At 72.1% G+C, this 24,643-nt stretch overlaps 9 non-coding genes across 9 annotated transcripts; all 9 read left to right on the top strand.

Moving 5' to 3' along the window:
- The first annotated feature begins 1,003 nt into the window (after nt 1-1,003).
- LOC146406728 (small nucleolar RNA SNORD116) lies at nt 1,004-1,096 on the top strand. Its single transcript, XR_014834408.1, has one exon. It is a non-coding gene; the product is annotated as a small nucleolar RNA SNORD116 (small nucleolar RNA).
- Nucleotides 1,097-3,721: 2,625 nt separating this feature from the next.
- Nucleotides 3,722-3,814, top strand: LOC146406727 (small nucleolar RNA SNORD116). Its single transcript, XR_014834406.1, has one exon. It is a non-coding gene; the product is annotated as a small nucleolar RNA SNORD116 (small nucleolar RNA).
- Nucleotides 3,815-6,438: 2,624 nt separating this feature from the next.
- On the top strand, nt 6,439-6,531 carry LOC146406726 (small nucleolar RNA SNORD116). Its single transcript, XR_014834398.1, has one exon. It is a non-coding gene; the product is annotated as a small nucleolar RNA SNORD116 (small nucleolar RNA).
- Nucleotides 6,532-9,148: 2,617 nt separating this feature from the next.
- Nucleotides 9,149-9,242, top strand: LOC146406725 (small nucleolar RNA SNORD116). Its single transcript, XR_014834457.1, has one exon. It is a non-coding gene; the product is annotated as a small nucleolar RNA SNORD116 (small nucleolar RNA).
- Nucleotides 9,243-11,865: 2,623 nt separating this feature from the next.
- LOC146406724 (small nucleolar RNA SNORD116) lies at nt 11,866-11,959 on the top strand. The gene has a single exon (XR_014834481.1). It is a non-coding gene; the product is annotated as a small nucleolar RNA SNORD116 (small nucleolar RNA).
- Nucleotides 11,960-14,573: 2,614 nt separating this feature from the next.
- Nucleotides 14,574-14,667, top strand: LOC146406723 (small nucleolar RNA SNORD116). The gene has a single exon (XR_014834501.1). It is a non-coding gene; the product is annotated as a small nucleolar RNA SNORD116 (small nucleolar RNA).
- Nucleotides 14,668-17,282: 2,615 nt separating this feature from the next.
- LOC146406722 (small nucleolar RNA SNORD116) lies at nt 17,283-17,376 on the top strand. Its single transcript, XR_014834104.1, has one exon. It is a non-coding gene; the product is annotated as a small nucleolar RNA SNORD116 (small nucleolar RNA).
- A 2,616-nt stretch (nt 17,377-19,992) lies between these two features.
- Nucleotides 19,993-20,086, top strand: LOC146406721 (small nucleolar RNA SNORD116). Its single transcript, XR_014834500.1, has one exon. It is a non-coding gene; the product is annotated as a small nucleolar RNA SNORD116 (small nucleolar RNA).
- Nucleotides 20,087-22,701: 2,615 nt separating this feature from the next.
- On the top strand, nt 22,702-22,794 carry LOC146406720 (small nucleolar RNA SNORD116). The gene has a single exon (XR_014834394.1). It is a non-coding gene; the product is annotated as a small nucleolar RNA SNORD116 (small nucleolar RNA).
- The last annotated feature ends 1,849 nt before the right edge of the window (nt 22,795-24,643 follow it).

Below are 24,643 nucleotides of genomic sequence, written 5' to 3'. Positions count from 1 at the left end.
CAGGGCCCTTGGGGTCCCGGAGGGTCCAGCAGAAGGGTCTGTGTTTTGCCCGGGGTCCTGAGAGCGTGCTGGGGATAGCAGGGGTGGAGTGCAGGTGTGCCCATGGGCGCCCCGGGTCCAGGGCCCGCGGAGCCGCTCTCGGGGCGGAGACCTTGCCCCCAGGGGCACGTCAGCGGTCCTGAGGTGAGGCTCCTGCAGAGCACTCTGGGCCGCGTGTGTCTCTCCCTGCGTGGGCAGGCAGTGTCGGTGGCCGGAGCGAGGGTGTTTTCCCATCGGGGTGAGAGGGAGAGCCCCAGGGTGGGCCTGGGGGCGGAATCGGACTCGGGGTTGGGGTGGACTCTTCTGAAGCTGGGAGGGGTGCGGGTGGGCAGGGCCTTAGGGAGCCTGAGGGAGGCGCGGTTCCTGGGGGAAGGGTGTGGCGAGGCGGCGGCAGCCCGCGTCGCGCTGTGGCGCCCCAGCGAAGGGGCAGTGCTGGCCACTCGTGTGGCCCTTTGGCTGCTGGCACCCAGTGAGAGGGGGGAGGCCAGGGACAGGTGGCAGCCAGGCTGCCCACAGGCCCTGGGCGGTGGGGGGCCCGGCCCCTGTGCCTTGGGCAGCCTGGCCCCTTGCTGAGGCGTGCTTGCGCGTGTCCGTTGTCGCCCTCACCCAGCTGCTGCGGCGGAGAGACGGAGGCCAGCGCGGGGAGCGGAAGCCGGAGCCTGTCGGGAGCGACCCCGGGAAGGCCAGTCCCTCCTGCCGGTGGGAGGCGTGTTGGCGTGCGGCCGGTGGCGGGATCGATGGCCACCTGGTAGGCGATGGTAAGCGGCAGTGGCCTGCGCCAAGGTAGCCCCCGGGGGGCGGTGTGTGGCGCCCGGACCCGCACCCTCTGCTCCCGGGGGTGGAGCTGACCTGCTTGCCCGCGGTTGGGCTCGGGAGCCTGCGGGCCGCGGCCAGGAGGGAGCTGGCTGGCCGTCCCGGCGGTGGGGGCTGTGGCGGTGGCCGTCCCGCGGGTGTGCCCGTGCTCGGATCGATGATGACACCCACAAACGCATTCCTTGGAAAATCTGAACAAAATGAGTGAGAACTCACTACCGTCTCCAATCGCAAACTGAGGTCCGGCACGTGGCTCCCACAGGGGACGTCGGGGGAGGGTCCCGTTGCCTTGGCTCCCTTGGGTGCGTGCAGCCCTGGGGCGCAGGTGGGGGCAGGCAGGCCTCCGGTGGCCCCGGAGGGCCATGGGGAGAGGAGCCTTGGGGCTGGCCTCCTCGAGGGCAGCCCCGGGGCCCCGGGGCCCCCGGTGCCCGGCGGCAAAGCCTTGGGAGTGGCAGGCCCAGTGTGGGGTGGGCTGCCTGCGGTGTGTGTGAGCGCCGCTGGGCTCTCAGGCCTGCGGCTGCCTCCTTGAGGCCTCCGCGGGGTCCTGCCCGCGGTGTCGGGCGCAGAGGGTGTCTGTAGGTTGCGGGTGAGCAGCGGGGGCCTTGGCCTCGGCGGGACTGCCGACCCAGGTTCTGGTGGGGAGAGAGGAGGCAGGCCGGGGGGCCTTGCCGAGATGGCCGTTTGGGCGGGGTCGGACGCCTTGGCCTGGGCCTTCACGGGGTCGGTGGGGCTGCCAGTGCCTGTCCCTCGCAGAGTCCTTGGTGGTCATCGAGAACCCTGGAGCCCCTGCGGCATTTCCCAGAGACGTGGAGGCGGTGGGGCGCCAGGTGGCCCTGGGCGGTGCGGAGTCGGCCGCGGACTGGGGTCGAGAGAAGTGCAGGAGGGCCAGAGGTCCTGGGCCAGTGTGCGCAGAGCACCGTGAGGGGGAGTGTTGGGTGCCCGGGGCGGCAGTGCCTTCAGGGCGGCCTGGGCTATGATGTGGGATATCCTCAGAGATTTGGGCGGCGCGTGGAAGGCAGGACGGAGGGGTCCCGGGCACGTGAATGGGAGCTGGGTGCCTGTGCCCTGGCCGGTCATGGGTGCCGGCGGGGCATAGAAGTGTGAGCCCGCGGCCAGCTCCCGGGGCCGCTAAGGTGTCCACACACGGGGCTGGGCATTGAGGCCGTGCGGCGCCTCTGCCCTGGCTGAGGCCGTGTTCCCGGGGAGGGAGGACAGGGAGTTGCGCAGTGGGAGGCAGTGTGAGGTTGATACCCAGCAGAGCTAGCCACGCCTGCGGACTGGAGCCCAGCCGAGCTGGTGCCGGGCGGGAGCTGGTGGCAAGGAGGGAGTCTGCTGTGGAGGAAAGGGGGCAGGTGGCGGCGGAAGGGGCGTGAGGGCGTGAGTTTCGGTGCGAGGGTGCCGCTGGGCCCAGGGTCTAGTGCGTCTCCCGTGGAGATGCTGGTGCTGGAGTTAGGGAGGCCTGGGTGTGCATGGGTGTGGCACGCAAAGGAGAGGGTCCCATGGGGCCCGGCGGGCCTTCCGGTGCTGGCGGCGGGGCTGTGGCGTGTGCCTTGCGTGGGGCCCGAGCGCCCAACTGGTGGCAGGCTCCGGGCGCCCGGCGGCAGGCGGTCTGTGCGGGTTGCGTTGTGTCCGGTGGACAGGCGGCAGCCGTGGGGCGGGGTTTGGGGCAGGCAGGCCTCCGGTGTCCCCAGAGTGCCCCGGGGAGACCTGCCTGAGGGACCCAGGTCCCGCGCGCCAGGGGGCCTGGTGTGGCGGGCCTGGAGGGTGAAGGGCGAGCGACCCGAGCCCACAGCCTGGCGGCAGGGGACGCCCCTGGCCATTGGCGGTCAGGGCGAGGTGCGGCCCTGCGGGGTCTCGCCCAGGCTCCAGGGCCCTTGGGGTCCCGGAGGGTCCAGCAGAAGGGTCTGTGTTTTGCCCGGGGTCCTGAGAGCGTGCTGGGGATAGCAGGGGTGGAGTGCAGGTGTGCCCATGGGCGCCCCGGGTCCAGGGCCCGCGGAGCCGCTCTCGGGGCGGAGACCTTGCCCCCAGGGGCACGTCAGCGGTCCTGAGGTGAGGCTCCTGCAGAGCACTCTGGGCCGCGTGTGTCTCTCCCTGCGTGGGCAGGCAGTGTCGGTGGCCGGAGCGAGGGTGTTTTCCCATCGGGGTGAGAGGGAGAGCCCCAGGGTGGGCCTGGGGGCGGAATCGGACTCGGGGTTGGGGTGGACTCTTCTGAAGCTGGGAGGGGTGCGGGTGGGCAGGGCCTTAGGGAGCCTGAGGGAGGCGCGGTTCCTGGGGGAAGGGTGTGGCGAGGCGGCGGCAGCCCGCGTCGCGCTGTGGCGCCCCAGCGAAGGGGCAGTGCTGGCCACTCGTGTGGCCCTTTGGCTGCTGGCACCCAGTGAGAGGGGGGAGGCCAGGGACAGGTGGCAGCCAGGCTGCCCACAGGCCCTGGGCGGTGGGGGGCCCGGCCCCTGTGCCTTGGGCAGCCTGGCCCCTTGCTGAGGCGTGCTTGCGCGTGTCCGTTGTCGCCCTCACCCAGCTGCTGCGGCGGAGAGACGGAGGCCAGCGCGGGGAGCGGAAGCCGGAGCCTGTCGGGAGCGACCCCGGGAAGGCCAGTCCCTCCTGCCGGAGGGAGGCGTGTTGGCGTGCGGCCGGTGGCGGGATCGATGGCCACCTGGTAGGCGATGGTAAGCGGCAGTGGCCTGCGCCAAGGTAGCCCCCGGGGGGCGGTGTGTGGCGCCCGGACCCGCACCCTCTGCTCCCGGGGGTGGAGCTGACCTGCTTGCCCGCGGTTGGGCTCGGGAGCCTGCGGGCCGCGGCCAGGAGGGAGCTGGCTGGCCGTCCCGGCGGTGGGGGCTGTGGCGGTGGCCGTCCCGCGGGTGTGCCCGTGCTCGGATCGATGATGACACCCACAAACGCATTCCTTGGAAAATCTGAACAAAATGAGTGAGAACTCACTACCGTCTCCAATCGCAAACTGAGGTCCGGCACGTGGCTCCCACAGGGGACGTCGGGGGAGGGTCCCGTTGCCTTGGCTCCCTTGGGTGCGTGCAGCCCTGGGGCGCAGGTGTGGGCAGGCAGGCCTCCGGTGGCCCCGGAGGGCCATGGGGAGAGGAGCCTTGGGGCTGGCCTCCTCGAGGGCAGCCCCGGGGCCCCGGGGCCCCCGGTGCCAGGCGGCAAAGCCTTGGGAGTGGCAGGCCCAGTGTGGGGTGGGCTGCCTGCGGTGTGTGTGAGCGCCGCTGGGCTCTCAGGCCTGCGGCTGCCTCCTTGAGGCCTCCGCGGGGTCCTGCCCGCGGTGTCGGGCGCAGAGGGTGTCTGTAGGTTGCGGGTGAGCAGCGGGGGCCTTGGCCTCGGCGGGACTGCCGACCCAGGTTCTGGTGAGGAGAGAGGAGGCAGGCCGGGGGGCCTTGCCGAGATGGCCGTTTGGGCGGGGTCGGACGCCTTGGCCTGGGCCTTCACGGGGTCGGTGGGGCTGCCAGTGCCTGTCCCTCGCAGAGTCCTTGGTGGTCATCGAGAACCCTGGAGCCCCTGCGGCATTTCCCAGAGACGTGGAGGCGGTGGGCGCCAGGTGGCCCTGGGCGGTGCGGAGTCGGCCGCGGACTGGGGTCGAGAGAAGTGCAGGAGGGCCAGAGGTCCTGGGCCAGTGTGCGCAGAGCACCGTGAGGGGGAGTGTTGGGTGCCCGGGGCGGCAGTGCCTTCAGGGCGGCCTGGGCTATGATGTGGGATATCCTCAGAGATTTGGGCGGCGCGTGGAAGGCAGGACGGAGGGGTCCCGGGCACGTGAATGGGAGCTGGGTGCCTGTGCCCTGGCCGGTCATGGGTGCCGGCGGGGCATAGAAGTGTGAGCCCGCGGCCAGCTCCCGGGGCCGCTAAGGTGTCCACACACGGGGCTGGGCATTGAGGCCGTGCGGCGCCCCTGCCCTGGCTGAGGCCGTGTTCCCGGGGAGGGAGGACAGGGAGTTGCGCAGTGGGAGGCAGTGTGAGGTTGATACCCAGCAGAGCTAGCCACGCCTGCGGACTGGAGCCCAGCCGAGCTGGTGCCGGGCGGGAGCTGGTGGCAAGGAGGGAGTCTGCTGTGGAGGAAAGGGGGCAGGTGGCGGCGGAAGGGGCGTGAGGGCGTGAGTTTCGGTGCGAGGGTCCCGCTGGGCCCAGGGTCTAGTGCGTCTCCCGTGGAGATGCTGGTGCTGGAGTTAGGGAGGCCTGGGTGTGCATGGGTGTGCCACGCAAAGGAGAGGGTCCCATGGGGCCCGGCGGGCCTTCCGGTGCTGGCGGCGGGGCTGTGGCGTGTGCCTTGCGTGGGGCCCGAGCGCCCAACTGGTAGCAGGCTCCGGGCGCCCGGCGGCAGGCGGTCTGTGCGGGTTGCGTTGTGTCCGGTGGACAGGCGGCAGCCGTGGGGCGGGGTTTGGGGCAGGCAGGCCTCCGGTGTCCCCAGAGTGCCCCGGGGAGACCTGCCTGAGGGACCCAGGTCCCGCGCGCCAGGGGGCCTGGTGTGGCGGGCCTGGAGGGTGAAGGGCGAGCGACCCGAGCCCACAGCCTGGCGGCAGGGGACGCCCCTGGCCATTGGCGGTCAGGGCGAGGTGCGGCCCTGCGGGGTCTCGCACAGGCTCCAGGGCCCTTGGGGTCCCGGAGGGTCGAGCAGAAGGGTCTGTGTTTTGCCCGGGGTCCTGAGAGCGTGCTGGGGATAGCAGGGGTGGAGTGCAGGTGTGCCCATGGGCGCCCCGGGTCCAGGGCCCGCGGAGCCGCTCTCGGGGCGGAGACCTTGCCCCCAGGGGCACGTCAGCGGTCCTGAGGTGAGGCTCCTGCAGAGCACTCTGGGCCGCGTGTGTCTCTCCCTGCGTGGGCAGGCAGTGTCGGTGGCCGGAGCGAGGGTGTTTTCCCATCGGGGTGAGAGGGAGAGCCCCAGGGTGGGCCTGGGGGCGGAATCGGACTCGGGGTTGGGGTGGACTCTTCTGAAGCTGGGAGGGGTGCGGGTGGGCAGGGCCTTAGGGAGCCTGAGGGAGGCGCGGTTCCTGGGGGAAGGGTGTGGCGAGGCGGCGGCAGCCCGCGTCGCGCTGTGGCGCCCCAGCGAAGGGGCAGTGCTGGCCACTCGTGTGGCCCTTTGGCTGCTGGCACCCAGTGAGAGGGGGGAGGCCAGGGACAGGTGGCAGCCAGGCTGCCCACAGGCCCTGGGCGGTGGGGGGCCCGGCCCCTGTGCCTTGGGCAGCCTGGCCCCTTGCTGAGGCGTGCTTGCGCGTGTCCGTTGTCGCCCTCACCCAGCTGCTGCGGCGGAGAGACGGAGGCCAGCGCGGGGAGCGGAAGCCGGAGCCTGTCGGGAGCGACCCCGGGAAGGCCAGTCCCTCCTGCCGGAGGGAGGCGTGTTGGCGTGCGGCCGGTGGCGGGATCGATGGCCACCTGGTAGGCGATGGTAAGCGGCAGTGGCCTGCGCCAAGGTAGCCCCCGGGGGGCGGTGTGTGGCGCCCGGACCCGCACCCTCTGCTCCCGGGGGTGGAGCTGACCTGCTTGCCCGCGGTTGGGCTCGGGAGCCTGCGGGCCGCGGCCAGGAGGGAGCTGGCTGGCCGTCCCGGCGGTGGGGGCTGTGGCGGTGGCCGTCCCGCGGGTGTGCCCGTGCTCGGATCGATGATGACACCCACAAACGCATTCCTTGGAAAATCTGAACAAAATGAGTGAGAACTCACTACCGTCTCCAATCGCAAACTGAGGTCCGGCACGTGGCTCCCACAGGGGACGTCGGGGGAGGGTCCCGTTGCCTTGGCTCCCTTGGGTGCGTGCAGCCCTGGGGCGCAGGTGGGGGCAGGCAGGCCTCCGGTGGCCCCGGAGGGCCATGGGGAGAGGAGCCTTGGGGCTGGCCTCCTCGAGGGCAGCCCCGGGGCCCCGGGGCCCCCGGTGCCCGGCGGCAAAGCCTTGGGAGTGGCAGGCCCAGTGTGGGGTGGGCTGCCTGCGGTGTGTGTGAGCGCCGCTGGGCTCTCAGGCCTGCGGCTGCCTCCTTGAGGCCTCCGCGGGGTCCTGCCCGCGGTGTCGGGCGCAGAGGGTGTCTGTAGGTTGCGGGTGAGCAGCGGGGGCCTTGGCCTCGGCGGGACTGCCGACCCAGGTTCTGGTGGGGAGAGAGGAGGCAGGCCGGGGGGCCTTGCCGAGATGGCCGTTTGGGCGGGGTCGGACGCCTTGGCCTGGGCCTTCACGGGGTCGGTGGGGCTGCCAGTGCCTGTCCCTCGCAGAGTCCTTGGTGGTCATCGAGAACCCTGGAGCCCCTGCGGCATTTCCCAGAGACGTGGAGGCGGTGGGGCGCCAGGTGGCCCTGGGCGGTGCGGAGTCGGCCGCGGACTGGGGTCGAGAGAAGTGCAGGAGGGCCAGAGGTCCTGGGCCAGTGTGCGCAGAGCACCGTGAGGGGGAGTGTTGGGTGCCCGGGGCGGCAGTGCCTTCAGGGCGGCCTGGGCTATGATGTGGGATATCCTCAGAGATTTGGGCGGCGCGTGGAAGGCAGGACGGAGGGGTCCCGGGCACGTGAATGGGAGCTGGGTGCCTGTGCCCTGGCCGGTCATGGGTGCCGGCGGGGCATAGAAGTGTGAGCCCGCGGCCAGCTCCCGGGGCCGCTAAGGTGTCCACACACGGGGCTGGGCATTGAGGCCGTGCGGCGCCTCTGCCCTGGCTGAGGCCGTGTTCCCGGGGAGGGAGGACAGGGAGTTGCGCAGTGGGAGGCAGTGTGAGGTTGATATCCAGCAGAGCTAGCCACGCCTGCGGACTGGAGCCCAGCCGAGCTGGTGCCGGGCGGGAGCTGGTGGCAAGGAGGGAGTCTGCTGTGGAGGAAAGGGGGCAGGTGGCGGCGGAAGGGGCGTGAGTTTCGGTGCGAGGGTCCCGCTGGGCCCAGGGTCTGGTGCGTCTCCCGTGGAGATGCTGGTGCTGGAGTTAGGGAGGCCTGGGTGTGCATGGGTGTGCCACGCAAAGGAGAGGGTGCCATGGGGCCCAGCGGGCCTTCCGGTGCTGGCGGCGGGGCTGTGGCGTGTGCCTTGCGTGGGGCCCGAGCGCCCAACTGGTGGCAGGCTCCGGGCGCCCGGCGGCAGGCGGTCTGTGCGGGTTGCGTTGTGTCCGGTGGACAGGCGGCAGCCGTGGGGCGGGGTTTGGGGCAGGCAGGCCTCCGGTGTCCCCAGAGTGCCCCGGGGAGACCTGCCTGAGGGACCCAGGTCCCGCGCGCCAGGGGGCCTGGTGTGGCGGGCCTGGAGGGTGAAGGGCGAGCGACCCGAGCCCACAGCCTGGCGGCAGGGGACGCCCCTGGCCATTGGCGGTCAGGGCGAGGTGCGGCCCTGCGGGGTCTCGCCCAGGCTCCAGGGCCCTTGGGGTCCCGGAGGGTCCAGCAGAAGGGTCTGTGTTTTGCCCGGGGTCCTGAGAGCGTGCTGGGGATAGCAGGGGTGGAGTGCAGGTGTGCCCATGGGCGCCCCGGGTCCAGGGCCCGCGGAGCCGCTCTCGGGGCGGAGACCTTGCCCCCAGGGGCACGTCAGCGGTCCTGAGGTGAGGCTCCTGCAGAGCACTCTGGGCCGCGTGTGTCTCTCCCTGCGTGGGCAGGCAGTGTCGGTGGCCGGAGCGAGGGTGTTTTCCCATCGGGGTGAGAGGGAGAGCCCCAGGGTGGGCCTGGGGGCGGAATCGGACTCGGGGTTGGGGTGGACTCTTCTGAAGCTGGGAGGGGTGCGGGTGGGCAGGGCCTTAGGGAGCCTGAGGGAGGCGCGGTTCCTGGGGGAAGGGTGTGGCGAGGCGGCGGCAGCCCGCGTCGCGCTGTGGCGCCCCAGCGAAGGGGCAGTGCTGGCCACTCGTGTGGCCCTTTGGCTGCTGGCACCCAGTGAGAGGGGGGAGGCCAGGGACAGGTGGCAGCCAGGCTGCCCACAGGCCCTGGGCGGTGGGGGGCCCGGCCCCTGTGCCTTGGGCAGCCTGGCCCCTTGCTGAGGCGTGCTTGCGCGTGTCCGTTGTCGCCCTCACCCAGCTGCTGCGGCGGAGAGACGGAGGCCAGCGCGGGGAGCGGAAGCCGGAGCCTGTCGGGAGCGACCCCGGGAAGGCCAGTCCCTCCTGCCGGAGGGAGGCGTGTTGGCGTGCGGCCGGTGGCGGGATCGATGGCCACCTGGTAGGCGATGGTAAGCGGCAGTGGCCTGCGCCAAGGTAGCCCCCGGGGGGCGGTGTGTGGCGCCCGGACCCGCACCCTCTGCTCCCGGGGGTGGAGCTGACCTGCTTGCCCGCGGTTGGGCTCGGGAGCCTGCGGGCCGCGGCCAGGAGGGAGCTGGCTGGCCGTCCCGGCGGTGGGGGCTGTGGCGGTGGCCGTCCCGCGGGTGTGCCCGTGCTCGGATTGATGATGACACCCACAAACGCATTCCTTGGAAAATCTGAACAAAATGAGTGAGAACTCACTACCGTCTCCTCATCGCAAACTGAGGTCCGGCACGTGGCTCCCACAGGGGCCGTCGGGGGAGGGTCCCGTTGCCTTGGCTCCCTTGGGTGCGTGCAGCCCTGGGGCGCAGGTGGGGGCAGGCAGGCCTCCGGTGGCCCCGGAGGGCCATGGGGAGAGGAGCCTTGGGGCTGGCCTCCTCGAGTGCAGCCCCGGGGCCCCGGGGCCCCGGTGCCCGACGGGAAAGCCTTGGGAGTGGCAGGCCCAGTGTGGGGTGGGCTGCCTGCGGTGTGTGTGAGCGCCGCTGGGCTCTCAGGCCTGCGGCTGCCTCCTTGAGGCCTCCGCGGGGTCCTGCCCGCGGTGTCGGGCGCAGAGGGTGTCTGTAGGTTGCGGGTGAGCAGCGGGGGCCTTGGCCTCGGCGGGACTGCCGACCCAGGTTCTGGTGGGGAGAGAGGAGGCAGGCCGGGGGGCCTTGCCGAGATGGCCGTTTGGGCGGGGTCGGACGCCTTGGCCTGGGCCTTCACGGGGTCGGTGGGGCTGCCAGTGCCTGTCCCTCGCAGAGTCCTTGGTGGTCATCGAGAACCCTGGAGCCCCTGCGGCATTTCCCAGAGACGTGGAGGCGGTGGGCGCCAGGTGGCCCTGGGCGGTGCCGAGTCGGCCGCGGACTGGGGTCGAGAGAAGTGCAGGAGGGCCAGAGGTCCTGGGCCAGTGTGCGCAGAGCACCGTGAGGGGGAGTGTTGGGTGCCCGGGGCGGCAGTGCCTTCAGGGCGGCCTGGGCTATGATGTGGGATATCCTCAGAGATTTGGGCGGCGCGTGGAAGGCAGGACGGAGGGGTCCCGGGCACGTGAATGGGAGCTGGGTGCCTGTGCCCTGGCCGGTCATGGGTGCCGGCGGGCCATAGAAGTGTGAGCCCGCGGCCAGCTCCCGGGGCCGCTAAGGTGTCCACACACGGGGCTGGGCATTGAGGCCGTGCGGCGCCCCTGCCCTGGCTGAGGCCGTGTTCCCGGGGAGGGAGGACAGGGAGTTGCGCAGTGGGAGGCAGTGTGAGGTTGATATCCAGCAGAGCTAGCCACGCCTGCGGACTGGAGCCCAGCCGAGCTGGTGCCGGGCGGGAGCTGGTGGCAAGGAGGGAGTCTGCTGTGGAGGAAAGGGGGCAGGTGGCGGCGGAAGGGGCGTGAGGGCGTGAGTTTCGGTGCGAGGGTGCCGCTGGGCCCAGGGTCTAGTGCGTCTCCCGTGGAGATGCTGGTGCTGGAGTTAGGGAGGCCTGGGTGTGCATGGGTGTGGCACGCAAAGGAGAGGGTCCCATGGGGCCCGGCGGGCCTTCCGGTGCTGGCGGCGGGGCTGTGGCGTGTGCCTTGCGTGGGGCCCGAGCGCCCAACTGGTGGCAGGCTCCGGGCGCCCGGCGGCAGGCGGTCTGTGCGGGTTGCGTTGTGTCCGGTGGACAGGCGGCAGCCGTGGGGCGGGGTTTGGGGCAGGCAGGCCTCCGGTGTCCCCAGAGTGCCCCGGGGAGACCTGCCTGAGGGACCCAGGTCCCGCGCGCCAGGGGGCCTGGTGTGGCGGGCCTGGAGGGTGAAGGGCGAGCGACCCGAGCCCACAGCCTGGCGGCAGGGGACGCCCCTGGCCATTGGCGGTCAGGGCGAGGTGCGGCCCTGCGGGGTCTCGCCCAGGCTCCAGGGCCCTTGGGGTCCCGGAGGGTCCAGCAGAAGGGTCTGTGTTTTGCCCGGGGTCCTGAGAGCGTGCTGGGGATAGCAGGGGTGGAGTGCAGGTGTGCCCATGGGCGCCCCGGGTCCAGGGCCCGCGGAGCCGCTCTCGGGGCGGAGACCTTGCCCCCAGGGGCACGTCAGCGGTCCTGAGGTGAGGCTCCTGCAGAGCACTCTGGGCCGCGTGTGTCTCTCCCTGCGTGGGCAGGCAGTGTCGGTGGCCGGAGCGAGGGTGTTTTCCCATCGGGGTGAGAGGGAGAGCCCCAGGGTGGGCCTGGGGGCGGAATCGGACTCGGGGTTGGGGTGGACTCTTCTGAAGCTGGGAGGGGTGCGGGTGGGCAGGGCCTTAGGGAGCCTGAGGGAGGCGCGGTTCCTGGGGGAAGGGTGTGGCGAGGCGGCGGCAGCCCGCGTCGCGCTGTGGCGCCCCAGCGAAGGGGCAGTGCTGGCCACTCGTGTGGCCCTTTGGCTGCTGGCACCCAGTGAGAGGGGGGAGGCCAGGGACAGGTGGCAGCCAGGCTGCCCACAGGCCCTGGGCGGTGGGGGGCCCGGCCCCTGTGCCTTGGGCAGCCTGGCCCCTTGCTGAGGCGTGCTTGCGCGTGTCCGTTGTCGCCCTCACCCAGCTGCTGCGGCGGAGAGACGGAGGCCAGCGCGGGGAGCGGAAGCCGGAGCCTGTCGGGAGCGACCCCGGGAAGGCCAGTCCCTCCTGCCGGTGGGAGGCGTGTTGGCGTGCGGCCGGTGGCGGGATCGATGGCCACCTGGTAGGCGATGGTAAGCGGCAGTGGCCTGCGCCAAGGTAGCCCCCGGGGGGCGGTGTGTGGCGCCCGGACCCGCACCCTCTGCTCCCGGGGGTGGAGCTGACCTGCTTGCCCGCGGTTGGGCTCGGGAGCCTGCGGGCCGCGGCCAGGAGGGAGCTGGCTGGCCGTCCCGGCGGTGGGGGCTGTGGCGGTGGCCGTCCCGCGGGTGTGCCCGTGCTCGGATCGATGATGACACCCACAAACGCATTCCTTGGAAAATCTGAACAAAATGAGTGAGAACTCACTACCGTCTCCCCATCCCAAACTGAAGTCCGGCACGTGGCTCCCACAGGGGCCGTCGGGGGAGGGTCCCGTTGCCTTGGCTCCCTTGGGTGCGTGCAGCCCTGGGGCGCAGGTGGGGGCAGGCAGGCCTCCGGTGGCCCCGGAGGGCCATGGGGAGAGGAGCCTTGGGGCTGGCCTCCTCGAGGGCAGCCCCGGGGCCCCGGGGCCCCGGTGCCCGACGGGAAAGCCTTGGGAGTGGCAGGCCAGTGTGGGGTGGGCTGCCTGCGGTGTGTGTGAGCGCCGCTGGGCTCTGAGGCCTGCGGCTGCCTCCTTGAGGCCTCCGCGGGGTCCTGCCCGCGGTGTCGGGCGCAGAGGGTGTCTGTAGGTTGCGGGTGAGCAGCGGGGGCCTTGGCCTCGGCGGGACTGCCGACCCAGGTTCTGGTGGGGAGAGAGGAGGCAGGCCGGGGGGCCTTGCCGAGATGGCCGTTTGGGCGGGGTCGGACGCCTTGGCCTGGGCCTTCACGGGGTCGGCAGGGCTGCCAGTGCCTTTCCCTCGCAGAGTCCTTGGTGGTCATCGAGAACCCTGGAGCCCCTGCGGCATTTCCCAGAGACGTGGAGGCGGTGGGTGACAGGTGGTCCTGGGCGGTGCCGAGTCGGCCGCGGACTGGGGTCGAGAGAAGTGCAGGAGGGCCAGAGGTCCTGGGCCAGTGTGCGCAGAGCACCGTGAGGGGGAGTGTTGGGTGCCCGGGGCGGCAGTGCCTTCAGGGCGGCCTGGGCTATGATGTGGGATATCCTCAGAGATTTGGGCGGCGCGTGGAAGGCAGGACGGAGGGGTCCCGGGCACGTGAATGGGAGCTGGGTGCCTGTGCGCTGGCCGGTCATGGGTGCCGGCGGGGCATAGAAGTGTGAGCCCGCGGCCAGCTCCCGGGGCCGCTAAGGTGTCCACACACGGGGCTGGGCATTGAGGCCGTGCGGCGCCCCTGCCCTGGCTGAGGCCGTGTTCCCGGGGAGGGAGGACAGGGAGTTGCGCAGTGGGAGGCAGTGTGAGGTTGATACCCAGCAGAGCTAGCCACGCCTGCGGACTGGAGCCCAGCCGAGCTGGTGCCGGGCGGGAGCTGGTGGCAAGGAGGGAGTCTGCTGTGGAGGAAAGGGGGCAGGTGGCGGCGGAAGGGGCGTGAGTTTCGGTGCGAGGGTCCCGCTGGGCCCAGGGTCTGGTGCGTCTCCCGTGGAGATGCTGGTGCTGGAGTTAGGGAGGCCTGGGTGTGCATGGGTGTGCCACGCAAAGGAGAGGGTGCCATGGGGCCCGGCGGGCCTTCCGGTGCTGGCAGCGGGGCTGTGGCGTGTGCCTTGCGTGGGGCCCGAGCGCCCAACTGGTGGCAGGCTCCGGGCGCCCGGCGGCAGGCGGTCTGTGCGGGTTGCGTTGTGTCCGGTGGACAGGCGGCAGCCGTGGGGCGGGGTTTGGGGCAGGCAGGCCTCCGGTGTCCCCAGAGTGCCCCGGGGAGACCTGCCTGAGGGACCCAGGTCCCGCGCGCCAGGGGGCCTGGTGTGGCGGGCCTGGAGGGTGAAGGGCGAGCGACCCGAGCCCACAGCCTGGCGGCAGGGGACGCCCCTGGCCATTGGCGGTCAGGGCGAGGTGCGGCCCTGCGGGGTCTCGCCCAGGCTCCAGGGCCCTTGGGGTCCCGGAGGGTCCAGCAGAAGGGTCTGTGTTTTGCCCGGGGTCCTGAGAGCGTGCTGGGGATAGCAGGGGTGGAGTGCAGGTGTGCCCATGGGCGCCCCGGGTCCAGGGCCCGCGGAGCCGCTCTCGGGGCGGAGACCTTGCCCCCAGGGGCACGTCAGCGGTCCTGAGGTGAGGCTCCTGCAGAGCACTCTGGGCCGCGTGTGTCTCTCCCTGCGTGGGCAGGCAGTGTCGGTGGCCGGAGCGAGGGTGTTTTCCCATCGGGGTGAGAGGGAGAGCCCCAGGGTGGGCCTGGGGGCGGAATCGGACTCGGGGTTGGGGTGGACTCTTCTGAAGCTGGGAGGGGTGCGGGTGGGCAGGGCCTTAGGGAGCCTGAGGGAGGCGCGGTTCCTGGGGGAAGGGTGTGGCGAGGCGGCGGCAGCCCGCGTCGCGCTGTGGCGCCCCAGCGAAGGGGCAGTGCTGGCCACTCGTGTGGCCCTTTGGCTGCTGGCACCCAGTGAGAGGGGGGAGGCCAGGGACAGGTGGCAGCCAGGCTGCCCACAGGCCCTGGGCGGTGGGGGGCCCGGCCCCTGTGCCTTGGGCAGCCTGGCCCCTTGCTGAGGCGTGCTTGCGCGTGTCCGTTGTCGCCCTCACCCAGCTGCTACGGCGGAGAGACGGAGGCCAGCGCGGGGAGCGGAAGCCGGAGCCTGTCGGGAGCGACCCCGGGAAGGCCAGTCCCTCCTGCCGGAGGGAGGCGTGTTGGCGTGCGGCCGGTGGCGGGATCGATGGCCACCTGTTAGGCGATGGTAAGCGGCAGTGGCCTGCGCCAAGGTAGCCCCCGGGGGGCGGTGTGTGGCGCCCGGACCCGCACCCTCTGCTCCCGGGGGTGGAGCTGACCTGCTTGCCCGCGGTTGGGCTCGGGAGCCTGCGGGCCGCGGCCAGGAGGGAGCTGGCTGGCCGTCCCGGCGGTGGGGGCTGTGGCGGTGGCCGTCCCGCGGGTGTGCCCGTGCTCGGATCGATGATGACACCCACAAACGCATTCCTTGGAAAATCTGAACAAAATGAGTGAGAACTCACTACCGTCTCCTCATCCCAAACTGAAGTCCGGCACGTGGCTCCCACAGGGGCCGTCGGGGGAGGGTCCCGTTGCCTTGGCTCCCTTGGGTGCGTGCAGCCCTGGGGCGCAGGTGGGGGCAGGCAGGCCTCCGGTGGCCCCGGAGGGCCATGGGGAGAGGAGCCTTGGGGCTGGCCTCCTCGAGGGCAGCCCCGGGGCCCCGGGGCCACGGTGCCCGACGGGAAAGCCTTGGGAGTGGCAGGCCCAGTGTGGGGTGGGCTGCCTGCGGTGTGTGTGAGCGCCGCTGGGCTCTCAGGCCTGCGGCTGCCTCCTTGAGGCCTCCGCGGGGTCCTGCCCGCGGTGTCGGGCGCAGAGGGTGTCTGTAGGTTGCGGGTGAGCAGCGGGGGCCTTGGCCTCGGCGGGACTGCCGACCCAGGTTCTGGTGGGGAGAGAGGAGGCAGGCCGGGGGGCCTTGCCGAGATGGCCGTTTGGGCGGGGTCGGACGCCTTGGCCTGGGCCTTCACGGGGTCGGCGGGGCTGCCAGTGCCTTTCCCTCGCAGAGTCCTTGGTGGTCATCGAGAACCCTGGAGCCCCTGCGGCATTTCCCAGAGACGTGGAGGCGGTGGGCGCCAGGTGGTCCTGGGCGGGGCCGAGTCCGCCGCGGACTGGGGTCGAGAGAAGTGCAGGAGGGCCAGAGGTCCTGGGCCAGTGTGCGCAGAGCACCGTGAGGGGGAGTGTTGGGTGCCCGGGGCGGCAGTGCCTTCAGGGCGGCCTGGGCTATGATGTGGGATATCCTCAGAGATTTGGGCGGCGCGTGGAAGGCAGGACAGAGGGGTCCCGGGCACGTGAATGGGAGCTGGGTGCCTGTGCCCTGGCCGGTCATGGGTGCCGGCGGGGCATAGAAGTGTGAGCCGGCGGCCAGCTCCCGGGGCCGCTAAGGTGTCCACACACGGGGCTGGGCATTGAGGCCGTGCGGCGCCCCTGCCCTGGCTGAGGCCGTGTTCCCGGGGAGGGAGGACAGGGAGTTGCGCAGTGGGAGGCAGTGTGAGGTTGATACCCAGCAGAGCTAGCCACGCCTGCGGACTGGAGCCCAGCCGAGCTGGTGCCGGGCGGGAGCTGGTGGCAAGGAGGGAGTCTGCTGTGGAGGAAAGGGGGCAGGTGGCGGCGGAAGGGGCGTGAGTTTCGGTGCGAGGGTCCCGCTGGGCCCAGGGTCTGGTGCGTCTCCCGTGGAGATGCTGGTGCTGGAGTTAGGGAGGCCTGGGTGTGCATGGGTGTGCCACGCAAAGGAGAGGGTGCCATGGGGCCCAGCGGGCCTTCCGGTGCTGGCGGCGGGGCTGTGGCGTGTGCCTTGCGTGGGGCCCGAGCGCCCAACTGGTGGCAGGCTCCGGGCGCCCGGCGGCAGGCGGTCTGTGCGGGTTGCGTTGTGTCCGGTGGACAGGCGGCAGCCGTGGGGCGGGGTTTGGGGCAGGCAGGCCTCCGGTGTCCCCAGAGTGCCCCGGGGAGACCTGCCTGAGGGACCCAGGTCCCGCGCGCCAGGGGGCCTGGTGTGGCGGGCCTGGAGGGTGAAGGGCGAGCGACCCGAGCCCACAGCCTGGCGGCAGGGGACGCCCCTGGCCATTGGCGGTCAGGGCGAGGTGCGGCCCTGCGGGGTCTCGCCCAGGCTCCAGGGCCCTTGGGGTCCCGGAGGGTCCAGCAGAAGGGTCTGTGTTTTGCCCGGGGTCCTGAGAGCGTGCTGGGGATAGCAGGGGTGGAGTGCAGGTGTGCCCATGGGCGCCCCGGGTCCAGGGCCCGCGGAGCCGCTCTCGGGGCGGAGACCTTGCCCCCAGGGGCACGTCAGCGGTCCTGAGGTGAGGCTCCTGCAGAGCACTCTGGGCCGCGTGTGTCTCTCCCTGCGTGGGCAGGCAGTGTCGGTGGCCGGAGCGAGGGTGTTTTCCCATCGGGGTGAGAGGGAGAGCCCCAGGGTGGGCCTGGGGGCGGAATCGGACTCGGGGTTGGGGTGGACTCTTCTGAAGCTGGGAGGGGTGCGGGTGGGCAGGGCCTTAGGGAGCCTGAGGGAGGCGCGGTTCCTGGGGGAAGGGTGTGGCGAGGCGGCGGCAGCCCGCGTCGCGCTGTGGCGCCCCAGCGAAGGGGCAGTGCTGGCCACTCGTGTGGCCCTTTGGCTGCTGGCACCCAGTGAGAGGGGGGAGGCCAGGGACAGGTGGCAGCCAGGCTGCCCACAGGCCCTGGGCGGTGGGGGGCCCGGCCCCTGTGCCTTGGGCAGCCTGGCCCCTTGCTGAGGCGTGCTTGCGCGTGTCCGTTGTCGCCCTCACCCAGCTGCTGCGGCGGAGAGACGGAGGCCAGCGCGGGGAGCGGAAGCCGGAGCCTGTCGGGAGCGACCCCGGGAAGGCCAGTCCCTCCTGCCGGAGGGAGGCGTGTTGGCGTGCGGCCGGTGGCGGGATCGATGGCCACCTGGTAGGCGATGGTAAGCGGCAGTGGCCTGCGCCAAGGTAGCCCCCGGGGGGCGGTGTGTGGCGCCCGGACCCGCACCCTCTGCTCCCGGGGGTGGAGCTGACCTGCTTGCCCGCGGTTGGGCTCGGGAGCCTGCGGGCCGCGGCCAGGAGGGAGCTGGCTGGCCGTCCCGGCGGTGGGGGCTGTGGCGGTGGCCGTCCCGCGGGTGTGCCCGTGCTCGGATCGATGATGACACCCACAAACGCATTCCTTGGAAAATCTGAACAAAATGAGTGAGAACTCACTACCGTCTCCTCATCGCAAACTGAGGTCCGGCACGTGGCTCCCACAGGGGCCGTCGGGGGAGGGTCCCGTTGCCTTGGCTCCCTTGGGTGCGTGCAGCCCTGGGGCGCAGGTGGGGGCAGGCAGGCCTCCAGTGGCCCCGGAGGGCCATGGGGAGAGGAGCCTTGGGGCTGGCCTCCTCGAGTGCAGCCCCGGGGCCCCGGGGCCACGGTGCCCGACGGGAAAGCCTTGGGAGTGGCAGGCCCAGTGTGGGGTGGGCTGCCTGCGGTGTGTGTGAGCGCCGCTGGGCTCTCAGGCCTGCGGCTGCCTCCTTGAGGCCTCCGCGGGGTCCTGCCCGCGGTGTCGGGCGCAGAGGGTGTCTGTAGGTTGCGGGTGAGCAGCGGGGGCCTTGGCCTCGGCGGGACTGCCGACCCAGGTTCTGGTGGGGAGAGAGGAGGCAGGCCGGGGGGCCTTGCCGAGATGGCCGTTTGGGCGGGGTCGGACGCCTTGGCCTGGGCCTTCACGGGGTCGGTGGGGCTGCCAGTGCCTGTCCCTCGCAGAGTCCTTGGTGGTCATCGAGAACCCTGGAGCCCCTGCGGCATTTCCCAGAGACGTGGAGGCGGTGGGGCGCCAGGTGGCCCTGGGCGGTGCGGAGTCGGCCGCGGACTGGGGTCGAGAGAAGTGCAGGAGGGCCAGAGGTCCTGGGCCAGTGTGCGCAGAGCACCGTGAGGGGGAGTGTTGGGTGCCCGGGGCGGCAGTGCCTTCAGGGCGGCCTGGGCTATGATGTGGGATATCCTCAGAGATTTGGGCGGCGCGTGGAAGGCAGGACGGAGGGGTCCCGGGCACGTGAATGGGAGCTGGGTGCCTGTGCCCTGGCCGGTCATGGGTGCCGGCGGGCCATAGAAGTGTGAGCCCGCGGCCAGCTCCCGGGGCCGCTAAGGTGTCCACACACGGGGCTGGGCATTGAGGCCGTGCGGCGCCCCTGCCCTGGCTGAGGCCGTGTTCCCGGGGAGGGAGGACAGGGAGTTGCGCAGTGGGAGGCAGTGTGAGGTTGATATCCAGCAGAGCTAGCCACGCCTGCGGACTGGAGCCCAGCCGAGCTGGTGCCGGGCGGGAGCTGGTGGCAAGGAGGGAGTCTGCTGTGGAGGAAAGGGGGCAGGTGGCGGCGGAAGGGGCGTGAGTTTCGGTGCGAGGGTCCCGCTGGGCCCAGGGTCTGGTGCGTCTCCCGTGGAGATGCTGGTGCTGGAGTTAGGGAGGCCTGGGTGTGCATGGGTGTGCCACGCAAAGGAGAGGGTGCCATGGGGCCCGGCGGGCCTTCCGGTGCTGGCGGCGGGGCTGTGGCGTGTGCCTTGCGTGGGGCCCGAGCGCCCAACTGGTGGCAGGCTCCGGGCGCCCGGCGGCAGGCGGTCTGTGCGGGTTGCGTTGTGTCCGGTGGACAGGCGGCAGCCGTGGGGCGGGGTTTGGGGCAGGCAGGCCTCCGGTGTCCCCAGAGTGCCCCGGGGAGACCTGCCTGAGGGACCCAGGTCCCGCGCGCCAGGGGGCCTGGTGTGGCGGGCCTGGAGGGTGAAGGGCGAGCGACCCGAGCCCACAGCCTGGCGGCAGGGGACGCCCCTGGCCATTGGCGGTCAGGGCGAGGTGCGGCCCTGCGGGGTCTCGCCCAGGCTCCAGGGCCCTTGGGGTCCCGGAGGGTCCAGCAGAAGGGTCTGTGTTTTGCCCGGGGTCCTGAGAGCGTGCTGGGGATAGCAGGGGTGGAGTGCAGGTGTGCCCATGGGCGCCCCGGGTCCAGGGCCCGCGGAGCCGCTCTCGGGGCGGAGACCTTGCCCCCAGGGGCACGTCAGCGGTCCTGAGGTGAGGCTCCTGCAGAGCACTCTGGGCCGCGTGTGTCTCTCCCTGCGTGGGCAGGCAGTGTCGGTGGCCGGAGCGAGGGTGTTTTCCCATCGGGGTGAGAGGGAGAGCCCCAGGGTGGGCCTGGGGGCGGAATCGGACTCGGGGTTGGGGTGGACTCTTCTGAAGCTGGGAGGGGTGCGGGTGGGCAGGGCCTTAGGGAGCCTGAGGGAGGCGCGGTTCCTGGGGGAAGGGTGTGGCGAGGCGGCGGCAGCCCGCGTCGCGCTGTGGCGCCCCAGCGAAGGGGCAGTGCTGGCCACTCGTGTGGCCCTTTGGCTGCTGGCACCCAGTGAGAGGGGGGAGGCCAGGGACAGGTGGCAGCCAGGCTGCCCACAGGCCCTGGGCGGTGGGGGGCCCGGCCCCTGTGCCTTGGGCAGCCTGGCCCCTTGCTGAGGCGTGCTTGCGCGTGTCCGTTGTCGCCCTCACCCAGCTGCTACGGCGGAGAGACGGAGGCCAGCGCGGGGAGCGGAAGCCGGAGCCTGTCGGGAGCGACCCCGGGAAGGCCAGTCCCTCCTGCCGGAGGGAGGCGTGTTGGCGTGCGGCCGGTGGCGGGATCGATGGCCACCTGTTAGGCGATGGTAAGCGGCAGTGGCCTGCGCCAAGGTAGCCCCCGGGGGGCGGTGTGTGGCGCCCGGACCCGCACCCTCTGCTCCCGGGGGTGGAGCTGACCTGCTTGCCCGCGGTTGGGCTCGGGAGCCTGCGGGCCGCGGCCAGGAGGGAGCTGGCTGGCCGTCCCGGCGGTGGGGGCTGTGGCGGTGGCCGTCCCGCGGGTGTGCCCGTGCTCGGATCGATGATGACACCCACAAACGCATTCCTTGGAAAATCTGAACAAAATGAGTGAGAACTCACTACCGTCTCCTCATCCCAAACTGAAGTCCGGCACGTGGCTCCCACAGGGGCCGTCGGGGGAGGGTCCCGTTGCCTTGGCTCCCTTGGGTGCGTGCAGCCCTGGGGCGCAGGTGGGGGCAGGCAGGCCTCCGGTGGCCCCGGAGGGCCATGGGGAGAGGAGCCTTGGGGCTGGCCTCCTCGAGGGCAGCCCCGGGGCCCCGGGGCCACGGTGCCCGGCGGGAAAGCCTTGGGAGTGGCAGGCCCAGTGTGGGGTGGGCTGCCTGCGGTGTGTGTGAGCGCCGCTGGGCTCTCAGGCCTGCGGCTGCCTCCTTGAGGCCTCCGCGGGGTCCTGCCCGCGGTGTCGGGCGCAGAGGGTGTCTGTAGGTTGCGGGTGAGCAGCGGGGGCCTTGGCCTCGGCGGGACTGCCGACCCAGGTTCTGGTGGGGAGAGAGGAGGCAGGCCGGGGGGCCTTGCCGAGATGGCCGTTTGGGCGGGGTCGGACGCCTTGGCCTGGGCCTTCACGGGGTCGGCGGGGCTGCCAGTGCCTTTCCCTCGCAGAGTCCTTGGTGGTCATCGAGAACCCTGGAGCCCCTGCGGCATTTCCCAGAGACGTGGAGGCGGTGGGCGCCAGGTGGTCCTGGGCGGGGCCGAGTCCGCCTCGGACTGGGGTCGAGAGAAGTGCAGGAGGGCCAGAGGTCCTGGGCCAGTGTGCGCAGAGCACCGTGAGGGGGAGTGTTGGGTGCCCGGGGCGGCAGTGCCTTCAGGGCGGCCTGGGCTATGATGTGGGATATCCTCAGAGATTTGGGCGGCGCGTGGAAGGCAGGACAGAGGGGTCCCGGGCACGTGAATGGGAGCTGGGTGCCTGTGCCCTGGCCGGTCATGGGTGCCGGCGGGGCATAGAAGTGTGAGCCCGCGGCCAGCTCCCGGGGCCGCTAAGGTGTCCACACACGGGGCTGGGCATTGAGGCCGTGCGGCGCCCCTGCCCTGGCTGAGGCCGTGTTCCCGGGGAGGGAGGACAGGGAGTTGCGCAGTGGGAGGCAGTGTGAGGTTGATACCCAGCAGAGCTAGCCACGCCTGCGGACTGGAGCCCAGCCGAGCTGGTGCCGGGCGGGAGCTGGTGGCAAGGAGGGAGTCTGCTGTGGAGGAAAGGGGGCAGGTGGCGGCGGAAGGGGCGTGAGTTTCGGTGCGAGGGTCCCGCTGGGCCCAGGGTCTGGTGCGTCTCCCGTGGAGATGCTGGTGCTGGAGTTAGGGAGGCCTGGGTGTGCATGGGTGTGCCACGCAAAGGAGAGGGTGCCATGGGGCCCAGCGGGCCTTCCGGTGCTGGCGGCGGGGCTGTGGCGTGTGCCTTGCGTGGGGCCCGAGCGCCCAACTGGTGGCAGGCTCCGGGCGCCCGGCGGCAGGCGGTCTGTGCGGGTTGCGTTGTGTCCGGTGGACAGGCGGCAGCCGTGGGGCGGGGTTTGGGGCAGGCAGGCCTCCGGTGTCCCCAGAGTGCCCCGGGGAGACCTGCCTGAGGGACCCAGGTCCCGCGCGCCAGGGGGCCTGGTGTGGCGGGCCTGGAGGGTGAAGGGCGAGCGACCCGAGCCCACAGCCTGGCGGCAGGGGACGCCCCTGGCCATTGGCGGTCAGGGCGAGGTGCGGCCCTGCGGGGTCTCGCCCAGGCTCCAGGGCCCTTGGGGTCCCGGAGGGTCCAGCAGAAGGGTCTGTGTTTTGCCCGGGGTCCTGAGAGCGTGCTGGGGATAGCAGGGGTGGAGTGCAGGTGTGCCCATGGGCGCCCCGGGTCCAGGGCCCGCGGAGCCGCTCTCGGGGCGGAGACCTTGCCCCCAGGGGCACGTCAGCGGTCCTGAGGTGAGGCTCCTGCAGAGCACTCTGGGCCGCGTGTGTCTCTCCCTGCGTGGGCAGGCAGTGTCGGTGGCCGGAGCGAGGGTGTTTTCCCATCGGGGTGAGAGGGAGAGCCCCAGGGTGGGCCTGGGGGCGGAATCGGACTCGGGGTTGGGGTGGACTCTTCTGAAGCTGGGAGGGGTGCGGGTGGGCAGGGCCTTAGGGAGCCTGAGGGAGGCGCGGTTCCTGGGGGAAGGGTGTGGCGAGGCGGCGGCAGCCCGCGTCGCGCTGTGGCGCCCCAGCGAAGGGGCAGTGCTGGCCACTCGTGTGGCCCTTTGGCTGCTGGCACCCAGTGAGAGGGGGGAGGCCAGGGACAGGTGGCAGCCAGGCTGCCCACAGGCCCTGGGCGGTGGGGGGCCCGGCCCCTGTGCCTTGGGCAGCCTGGCCCCTTGCTGAGGCGTGCTTGCGCGTGTCCGTTGTCGCCCTCACCCAGCTGCTGCGGCGGAGAGACGGAGGCCAGCGCGGGGAGCGGAAGCCGGAGCCTGTCGGGAGCGACCCCGGGAAGGCCAGTCCCTCCTGCCGGTGGGAGGCGTGTTGGCGTGCGGCCGGTGGCGGGATCGATGGCCACCTGGTAGGCGATGGTAAGCGGCAGTGGCCTGCGCCAAGGTAGCCCCCGGGGGGCGGTGTGTGGCGCCCGGACCCGCACCCTCTGCTCCCGGGGGTGGAGCTGACCTGCTTGCCCGCGGTTGGGCTCGGGAGCCTGCGGGCCGCGGCCAGGAGGGAGCTGGCTGGCCGTCCCGGCGGTGGGGGCTGTGGCGGTGGCCGTCCCGCGGGTGTGCCCGTGCTCGGATCGATGATGACACCCACAAACGCATTCCTTGGAAAATCTGAACAAAATGAGTGAGAACTCACTACCGTCTCCAATCGCAAACTGAGGTCCGGCACGTGGCTCCCACAGGGGACGTCGGGGGAGGGTCCCGTTGCCTTGGCTCCCTTGGGTGCGTGCAGCCCTGGGGCGCAGGTGGGGGCAGGCAGGCCTCCGGTGGCCCCGGAGGGCCATGGGGAGAGGAGCCTTGGGGCTGGCCTCCTCGAGGGCAGCCCCGGGGCCCCGGGGCCCCCGGTGCCCGGTGGCAAAGCCTTGGGAGTGGCAGGCCCAGTGTGGGGTGGGCTGCCTGCGGTGTGTGTGAGCGCCGCTGGGCTCTCAGGCCTGCGGCTGCCTCCTTGAGGCCTCCGCGGGGTCCTGCCCGCGGTGTCGGGCGCAGAGGGTGTCTGTAGGTTGCGGGTGAGCAGCGGGGGCCTTGGCCTCGGCGGGACTGCCGACCCAGGTTCTGGTGGGGAGAGAGGAGGCAGGCCGGGGGGCCTTGCCGAGATGGCCGTTTGGGCGGGGTCGGACGCCTTGGCCTGGGCCTTCACGGGGTCGGTGGGGCTGCCAGTGCCTGTCCCTCGCAGAGTCCTTGGTGGTCATCGAGAACCCTGGAGCCCCTGCGGCATTTCCCAGAGACGTGGAGGCGGTGGGGCGCCAGGTGGCCCTGGGCGGTGCGGAGTCGGCCGCGGACTGGGGTCGAGAGAAGTGCAGGAGGGCCAGAGGTCCTGGGCCAGTGTGCGCAGAGCACCGTGAGGGGGAGTGTTGGGTGCCCGGGGCGGCAGTGCCTTCAGGGCGGCCTGGGCTATGATGTGGGATATCCTCAGAGATTTGGGCGGCGCGTGGAAGGCAGGACGGAGGGGTCCCGGGCACGTGAATGGGAGCTGGGTGCCTGTGCCCTGGCCGGTCATGGGTGCCGGCGGGGCATAGAAGTGTGAGCCCGCGGCCAGCTCCCGGGGCCGCTAAGGTGTCCACACACGGGGCTGGGCATTGAGGCCGTGCGGCGCCTCTGCCCTGGCTGAGGCCGTGTTCCCGGGGAGGGAGGACAGGGAGTTGCGCAGTGGGAGGCAGTGTGAGGTTGATACCCAGCAGAGCTAGCCACGCCTGCGGACTGGAGCCCAGCCGAGCTGGTGCCGGGCGGGAGCTGGTGGCAAGGAGGGAGTCTGCTGTGGAGGAAAGGGGGCAGGTGGCGGCGGAAGGGGCGTGAGTTTCGGTGCGAGGGTCCCGCTGGGCCCAGGGTCTGGTGCGTCTCCCGTGGAGATGCTGGTGCTGGAGTTAGGGAGGCCTGGGTGTGCATGGGTGTGCCACGCAAAGGAGAGGGTGCCATGGGGCCCAGCGGGCCTTCCGGTGCTGGCGGCGGGGCTGTGGCGTGTGCCTTGCGTGGGGCCCGAGCGCCCAACTGGTGGCAGGCTCCGGGCGCCCGGCGGCAGGCGGTCTGTGCGGGTTGCGTTGTGTCCGGTGGACAGGCGGCAGCCGTGGGGCGGGGTTTGGGGCAGGCAGGCCTCCGGTGTCCCCAGAGTGCCCCGGGGAGACCTGCCTGAGGGACCCAGGTCCCGCGCGCCAGGGGGCCTGGTGTGGCGGGCCTGGAGGGTGAAGGGCGAGCGACCCGAGCCCACAGCCTGGCGGCAGGGGACGCCCCTGGCCATTGGCGGTCAGGGCGAGGTGCGGCCCTGCGGGGTCTCGCCCAGGCTCCAGGGCCCTTGGGGTCCCGGAGGGTCCAGCAGAAGGGTCTGTGTTTTGCCCGGGGTCCTGAGAGCGTGCTGGGGATAGCAGGGGTGGAGTGCAGGTGTGCCCATGGGCGCCCCGGGTCCAGGGCCCGCGGAGCCGCTCTCGGGGCGGAGACCTTGCCCCCAGGGGCACGTCAGCGGTCCTGAGGTGAGGCTCCTGCAGAGCACTCTGGGCCGCGTGTGTCTCTCCCTGCGTGGGC

This window comes from Sus scrofa, chromosome 1 (assembly GCF_054392235.1).
Source record: "Sus scrofa isolate SSC_HxYL_T2T_F1_AM1 chromosome 1, Sscrofa_HxYL_maternal_Yorkshire_Landrace_v2.0, whole genome shotgun sequence".
Classification (NCBI taxonomy): Eukaryota; Metazoa; Chordata; class Mammalia; order Artiodactyla; family Suidae; genus Sus; species Sus scrofa.
Note: the sequence above shows the minus strand (reverse complement) of the source record. Positions and strands in the feature narration are given on the sequence as shown.